The sequence below is a fragment of the Dreissena polymorpha genome, chromosome 12, assembly GCF_020536995.1.
Source record: "Dreissena polymorpha isolate Duluth1 chromosome 12, UMN_Dpol_1.0, whole genome shotgun sequence".
NCBI lineage: Eukaryota > Metazoa > Mollusca > Bivalvia > Myida > Dreissenidae > Dreissena > Dreissena polymorpha.
In genome coordinates, this window is record NC_068366.1 from 44,844,318 (window position 1) to 44,852,936 (window position 8,619).

General features: G+C 38.9%; 1 long non-coding RNA gene across 1 annotated transcript in view; it reads right to left on the minus strand.

The window, feature by feature from the left end:
* Window positions 1-369: 369 nt before the first annotated feature.
* The window catches only part of LOC127853450 (uncharacterized), a 10,030-nt gene continuing 1,780 nt past the window's right edge, over window positions 370-8,619 (minus strand). Inside the window, exons 2-4 of the long non-coding RNA XR_008036610.1 lie at window positions 8,003-8,042; window positions 5,728-7,533; window positions 370-5,167 (exon numbers count right to left, since the gene is read on the minus strand). This is a non-coding gene — a long non-coding RNA (uncharacterized LOC127853450). The remainder of the gene's footprint in view (window positions 5,168-5,727; window positions 7,534-8,002; window positions 8,043-8,619) is intronic.

The window sequence follows — 8,619 nt, forward strand, 5'->3', positions numbered from 1 at the left end:
ACTTCTTGATGAACCGAAAGTAATAGCGTTTGCATTATTGATATACTATTTTTGTATATGAGGCAGAATTAACGTACATATAACTGCTTTATTTAAAAAGTGTTAGGAATTTCATAAAATAAGTGTGTAAACTAAACCTTAAAGACTCTGCGAAAAACAAATACAATCGATCTCTGTTATCGTTTATTGTCTCTGAACAAGGAAATTGTACAATGAACACATAAAAGTACAGGGATTCATATTAATTAAATAAAGATTTTATTGGATAAGGTGGTAATATTAAAATACATCTGCATTTAGTATAAAAATCTAAATTCGTAATGACGTAAAACTAAAAAATATTACTCACTCAATATATGATGTGAAAAGTTACACTAACATAACGCAATAACGGAGAAAAAGACCTTTCGATATATGTCGCAGTAAATAGCAAAAATAGACCTTTTATATGTCATACAAAACTGATAAAGCAAATCCAAGAGAAATAGAAAATAACGAGTGTGTACGAGCAGTAGAACCATATTAAAAAAAAGATTTGCAATTCCCTTTTAATTACTTTTATACTACAATTGGCGTCAGAAGTGCGGCAAATTTTATTTACATAAACAGCCGAGTGATCGAAACCCACGCCTAGAAAAAGAAATGAAATAACAGACGAATTTACGTATTGTTTTAAAAAGATAGATCTAAGTCCGAATTTATAATTTAATACGACCCTCCTGTAATACAATTGGCAGACTCCACCTTTATATTATGGCATCGCCAGATCCAGAAATATCGTTTGATAGACGAAGCGTTTTAAGTGACCACTCTTCACTAAATACTGTTGACGAAATTAATAATAAGCATACCATATCAGATGACCCTGAACATACACATCCTACCACTGAAATGCGTAACAATAAGACAAACAACAATTTATTTAGAAGTTCTATTCCAGTAAGCAGAAATCATGGCGATTGTTCCCACCCCTCGACGTATAATGTACCAATACAGCATTTTCTAATGAAACCCGACAGTTATGATGGTACCAAGTAATTTGAGCAGTACAGTCCATTTCGAGGATTGTGCTGAACTCTCGTTTTGGGATTATAGAACGGATGTCCTAGTATTAGCAAGCAGTCTCCGCGGTGCAGCTTGTAACTACTACATGAGCTTATCAGAACCGAACGTCGTGACTATGAAACACTGACGTCCAGGCTCTCCCAGCGATTTGGTAGCAGTAAACATCAAAACTTGTGGTTATCCAAATTTGAGAACCGACGGCGTATGCGTGGCGAATCCCTTGCTTTTTTAGCCGATATCAGACAGCTTGCACAAAAAGCGTATGCTGATCTTGATAGCATTGCAGTTGAGCGATTAGCACTAAATCAGCTATACAAGCAAATTTCAGGCGATATGCACTGCCGTTGCATTGACAACAACTGTCACACAGTTCACGACGCCGTCAGCGTCATAGAACGCTACGAGGCTATCCTTTGCAATCCCCAATCAACCCCTGTCCGCGCCTTGGATGTTCACGATGCTTCACAGTATGAATCACATATTTTTACTGCTATTCAGCGGCTCGAGGCCCGAATCGAACATATTGAAAAAGTATGTTCCCATTGTCCCCCTGATCAACGTTCAATGCCGAGTAGGTCACAACGTGGATGTTTCGGATGCAATTCGCCGTCGCATTTATGGCGCAATTGTCCAAAAAACGTAAACAATACGTTTGAAGCCAATGATCAACGCAATTTTGTCGTCCCTCCTCGAGACCTGGTCGAGATGATAGAGCGAATAATGACTTCCGTTCTCCCTATCCCCGACCATTGCCCCTGGTCCCTGATGTTCCATCTCGTTCTAACCCCCGTCAATCAAACTCGGAAAACTAATTGTAGCTGGTGCCGAGGGTCAAGTGTCAGCGAAATCACTTGGGAGACCCATTCAATGTGATAATGTTCCGGTTGTCGGAATTCATACTGCTCGTTCTGGAGCAGATATTAGTAAATATGAAAATGGTTTGTATGCTTCTGGTACAATTTTAAATAGTGTTGTGTAATTTTTTGATTGATTGCGGCGCAACAATGTCGTTGATTTCAAGTAGAAAATTTTCTGAGTTGCAGAAAGAAAATGACATTTCGGTATTACCAGTGCAGCAAACGTTTCACACGGTTAATGGCGAAAATATGATCGTTTTTGGCCGAGTGCAGTTGACAATCAAGTTAAGTTTAATTTCATTTGTTGTTCAATTTATTGTGTGTGATATTGAATCTGATTGTATTATTGGCCAAGATTTTCTTAGCGAAAATGTTGATAGTATTAGCTATAGACGTTCATGTCTAACTGTTGGGAGTAAAACAATTCATTTGTGGATGGGTGGCACTGCTTTACAAATTTGTAGAGTTGAGGTGCGAAATATCACCAAAATCCCGGCACGCTCCCGTGCATAGATTCCGGTAAACATACCGTTCTCAGAACATTTGGGTCCAACAGGTTTTATTGAGCCCTCTTTTGATCTGATAAGTAAAAATGAGTTTTGTGCTGTTGGTGGTATTATCGATGTTTCAAATTCGGATGCAAATGTTAGTGTCATTAATTTTGGGTCAGAGCCTGCTACTTTATATGCAAAGACAGCGTTAGGTACATGTGAGTCGTTTGACGAGAGCAGCGATGGTCCACGCACTGCACGAGTTACAGAGCAAGAGCACTGTCAATCACTTTCTTCACATTTGACAGAACATTTTGAACGTAGCACTGTTCTTTTTAATGAGTCAGAAAAAGCTGATTTCAACAGCCTCCTTTGCAAATATAGCAGCGTGTTCTCCTCTTCACCTGAGGACATAGGTCGTACTAATTTAGTACAGCACGCCATAAATACTGGAAATGCAGCCCCCATCAGACAACCACCTCGTCGGTTACCACTTGGTAAAAGGGCCATTAAAAAGGAGGAGATATTTAACATGTTACACAGAGGCATAATTGAGCCATCTATCAGTGCTTGGGGAATCCCCAGAAGTGTTAGTAACCAAAAAGGACGGCACACCGCGGTTTTGAATTGATTATAGGCGACTCAACGACGTTACAGTAAAAGACGCATATCCTCTCCCAAGAGTGGATGACTGCATTGACGTCAATGGATCTAAACAGTGGCTACTGGCAGGTAAGCATGAAAGATAGTGACAAAGAGAAGACTGCATTTGCAACGTCCATGGGATTGTACCAGTTCACGGTCATGAGTTTTGGTCTCGCTAATGCTCCTTCTACATTTGAGAGGTTGATGGAAAATGTACTCAGAGGTCTGCAATGAGTAATATGTTTCTTGTACATGGATGATATCATATCCCCATGCTCCACAATATCCGATGGGCTAATAAGGTTAGAAAATATCTTCAAACGTCTTCAGCAAGCCAATTTGAAGCTTAAGCCATCAAAATGTATCTTCTTTCAAATAGAAGTTAAATTCTTAGGACATATTGTGTCCGAAGCTGGTATCCAAACTGACCCTGCAAAGATAACAGCTGTCAAGGACTGGCCAACACCCAGTACTGCAAAAGAAGTCAAGAGTTTCTTGGGTCTCTGTTCCTATTACAGACGTTTTGTAAAAGGATTTGCTGCAATAGCAAAACCCTTAAATAAGGTTTCTGATAAGTCCGTAAAATTTGTGTGGACCACTGAATGCGAATGTGCATTTCAAACTTTGAAATCTGCTCTTATTTCTTCTCCCATTCTTGGCTATCCAATACCAGGTGCAAAGTTCATTCTTGATACGGATGCTAATGTTTTTGCTACTGGAGCAGTTCTGTCTCAAGTACAAAATAATGTTGAAGTAGTTATTGCTTATCACAGCAAGTCTCTTAATGACCATGAACGCTCACATTGCGTTAAATGGAAAGAATTTTGGCTGTTGTGCAAGCACTAAAATCGTTTCACTGTTATCTCTATGGTCAGCCGATACTTTTGAGAACAGACAATGCTGCGGTCAGCTGGATTCGAAATCTCAAGAATCCGACTGGCAAAGTTGCGCGCTGGTTGGAAGAGTTGGGCACATACGATTTGACAGTCACTCATCGTGCAGGTCTCACACACAGAAATGCAGACGCATTGTCACGCTCCCCTTGTTCAAAGTGTGCTAAACAGGAGAGTGGAAATCTGCAACAAGTTCCACAAGGAGAAGTAGCAGCGCCTCTCACAATGATGACAGCATCTGATGTTTAAAATGGTCAATCCTCTATTCCAAGTAGAGTTGTTAAGCAAGCTCCTGATTCTTCTAATATTCTGTTGAAGTCAACTTTGGGTAATATTCCAAACTTGTCAGCTGATCACATTCGAGAAAAACAACTATGTGATCCAGATCTTAAGTTATTATCCAGTTTTTAGAACAATCACCAGAGCTATCACCATGCAAAGCAGTCAGAGACAAATCATCTACCGTCAAAACACTGTGGCGCATGATGGATCAGTTGAGAATATCACAAGGTCTCCTTTGTCGTAAATGGTATGAAAATGATGATAAACTGCAAACATTTATTATTTACACTGATGTTATATATTATTTTCATGATATACCTTCAGGTAGTCATTTAGGTGCTGATAAAACATTTGCAAAAGTTTGTCAGATTTTCTATTGGCCAGGTATGAAAGAGTTTGTTGAAAAATATTGTCTTCAATGTACCCAATGTGCAGCTCGTAAAAAAAGCAAACCAACAAAGTCACCTCTTGGACACTCGGTAGTATTAGGTCCACTCGAACGTGTTGCCGTGGATATTTATGGGCCACTCCCGAGATCAAAATCTGGTAATTCAAATGTTTTAGTAATTTGTTTCAAGATTATGAGTTCCTTAGTCAATTCACTCCGATCAAGGCAGTAATTTCACTTCTTCTTTATTTAATGACATGTGTGCACTGCTTCACATTAAGCACACAACTTTAACAGCTCTTCATCCACAATCCAATGGAATGGTTTAACGATTTAATCAAACACTTGGAACTATGTTAACCATGTACTGCTCATAAAATCAAAGGGCTTGGGTTACTTTTCTTCCCCAGGTTATGATGGCGTACCGCTCATTATTTAACTCTAGTACTGGACAAACACCAAATCGGATGGTTTTCGGTCGCGACATTGTCTTGCCTTCACAAGCATGCATAGGTCTGTCACCCCAGGGTGATGACTCAGATCAACCTGAAACATACGTAACAAAACTTCAAGATAATCTCACAAACATTCACAATTTGACAAGAAAAGTACTTAATGACAAAATTAATTATCGCAAGCGTCACTATGATTTACACGCAAAAGCTAGACTTTTTAATGCCGGTGACCCAGTATGGTTGCATGATACAACACGCCGTCCTGGTATATGCAGTAAACTGTCCCCTCAATGGAAAGGTTCATAGGTTATCACTGACAAAGTAGATGATCTAGTATACATTGTAAAAATATCAGCTATGGCACCAGCTAAAGCAGTACATGTTGATCGACTTTTGAGATACAAAGGCACCCATTTACCAAAATGGACACAGAGTTTAAAGTCCACTGTCAAAGTAGAACTGTAAATGACAATTAACCGTATATTGTTGATGTCTAAACACACGCGAAGAATTGTATTAACGGTACGTTTATTGATGTCTTCAGACATTCATTATAAAGAATATTTTTTTAGCTATTAGAAGCCCCTTTCAGCGTCTGTATCAAAGCATGATAAGTACATAAAAGATTGGACAAATAAGTCATACAAGTACCTATTCGTGGTAGACGAATTTAGTGCACGGTGGTCACATAAAGCTGATGTACGTATTTTATAATCAAAGGCGCGCGCAATTGAGAGCTCTCTGGAGATAATGAAGTTGGTCTGATCACGCAACTGAGATTTATCCCGTGTTGATTGTTGTTTCTGCTAGACATCAGATGTGCACCATACTTTATATCTACCAGCGCTTAGACAAGACTTTGTATATTTCAGAGTTCATAAAAGGTACCTGATGACGATGTTCTGTGTCCTTTCTGCGTGTAAGACAAGAAAAGAGAATTCAAAAGAGTTTGAGATCTACGTCATCACGTTAAGACGAAGCACCCAGCTGAAATGGAGGTTGCTCCAAAAGGCCTATTTTCTGCTAAAACCTGCATCTTCTTTTCTATCAATCCTCTTGAATATGCTAAGCTTCACGATGTTGACAAGGAAATTTCAGCTGAGGTCCAGAACGCAAGATATCTAATGGCAAAGTGGTCCACTGGAAGAACCCCAGGCATCGAGGAGAGGACTTCCAAGAGGGAAGAAGCGCTAAGCAAACCTCAACGTCCTATCAAAAGAAAAGCCACACACTCTCTGTTCCTTTTAGCCATTGTGACCACTCTGTACTCCATCAAGGCATTTGCCGAATCTGTATCTGAAGTACTTCAAGTTCGTCTGTCCAGAAATATCTTCACGGATCGCCGCGCGTTGGACAATCTTAAGCAACGTCAATCACTCGTTAAGGATGCCATAGAACCAACCAGCCGGTGGTCAACATTCTCAAACAACGCACCCATGATAGAAGAATTCGCCTGACTTCTTGGCATAAGATCGTCCTACAACCATACCATCAGAAGAAAGGATAACATAATTGTTAAGGCCTTCTGCATGGCTGATGATAAAGATGCAAATCTCTCCGCTCACCTTCTCCAATTTCTCTTCACTCTGATGAAATCACCAACACGACACTATCTTCCTCATCTTCATCGACCATCAACAAGCCACCTACTCATCGACCGCAAACACCCCTGCAAGAACCTTCCATCATTGTTAAAGCACGACCAGCTACTCCTGCAACACCATTATTAGATGAACTTCCTGCACCTGTTCCCGCATCCCCGCTTCAAACGAACACCTCTACTCTTCAAGATACTCAACTATTGACACACATTTACGCTCCTCCTTCACCTCTTTAAGATGATCTCCGCACACCTGCTCTTCATTCCAACAATCTTCAAGATCTTCCACCAGAAACACCCAACTACGATCCAACTCCACTAGCCCAGGATGATTTATACACCATTGCCACTCCAAATCCAGCTGACAACCTCTACACACCTACTCCTACTGCAACACTTCTTAGATTTAAAGCAAGATCCCTGCTCGTTAATGGCAACATGCCTCTATTTCCATCTGCAAAACAAACGTGACTGGGCAATTGTTGAAGAAGAGTCTGTCGTTCTTCTTCCCAATCTTTTGTGGCCCCCAAAGAACTGGAGAAGACTCACCCCAGACCAGTGTCTTCTGGCTGTTGAATTTGCCAGCATGTCCCTCACCCAGGGCGAACGACACTACTCACTCCTTTTTCCAGAGCGATCGTTTCTGATCCACAGTTTTCACTTCCTTGTGCTCCCTGGCTCTGCAGGCTTTCCCCTGAATAACAAGGCAAGGGCCAGAATCTACACTTATCAGTCTCTTCTGGACATTGCCAATGGAAAGAACCAGTCTCCGTTTACTCATCAAGAAGATCTTCTTAAGGCCCTTACTCCTCTCTCCAAGAATTCATCGACGCTACTTGATAAAATCAATCACATCCCTGTAAGAATTTAATATAATGGTTAAGTGAAAATTGTCAAAATCGACTGTTTATGTAATTCATGTAATTGAAGTTATTACATCAAGTTAATATGTAAAACGTCTTTAAATGTATTCATAATAATTTAGTGTGTACGCATCAACAAGAAAATTCTTGCCTTGTTGGACATTTAAAAAATTAAAAAGACGGACACTATGTGAACATTTTTCAGGAAATATGGACATTTTGTCAACAGTGAACATTGAATGTGAAAATATTTAACACAATGAATTAACTTGTGATTGAATTATGTGCCATGAAATTTAAAGACAATAATTTAAACATGGACTGTTTATGTGTTTTTTTGAATTGTGTTTCTTGGACTTGTGTGTCTACCACATGGGCATCAACATTAACCTTTGAACAGTGTTTCAATGTCATTTTAATTTTAAATAATGAACATTAAAGTCTTGAAAAGTGCTATTCTTACCTGGAAACTGTGAAAGAACAGCCGCATGATGAACCCTGAACTGAAGTAAGAATGAAATTAATGTTATTATAATAAATAATCTGTTTTGTTGATAAAATATGCAATTCTTATTTTGTGATGTATTTTCTGATTGTTGTTATTGTTCAAACTTCAGCAGAAGTTTATTTCTTTAAGTTATGGTTAATGTAAGGCCCCTGGAGTATTCATTAACTTGTTTATTATCTGTTATTTTATAATGTAAACAAACTGCTATTGTTTATATCAGCATTTACTCAACCATTACACTATCCCCTATACACGATTATGGTTGAAGTGTTTAATTGTTATATTAACTGATAGAGTAATCATTTAAATATGTTTTGTCTAATGATTATAAACAGAACTTGAATTCAAAACTTACTGTCAATGTCCGAACTTCAAGGAAGCTAGTCCAACCGTCATTTTGCAATGATTCTATTGGTTATATTCATTTCTACTTTAGTCATTAAATGTTCATATATGTTGTTATTTGTGTAAAATTCGCTATTCCTAAAAAGTACTTTTCAGCTGTTAAAATATTTCGGATATATTGTACCGTAATATTTCTTCTCTGTCATAACTCCATGTTTGTTTAGATC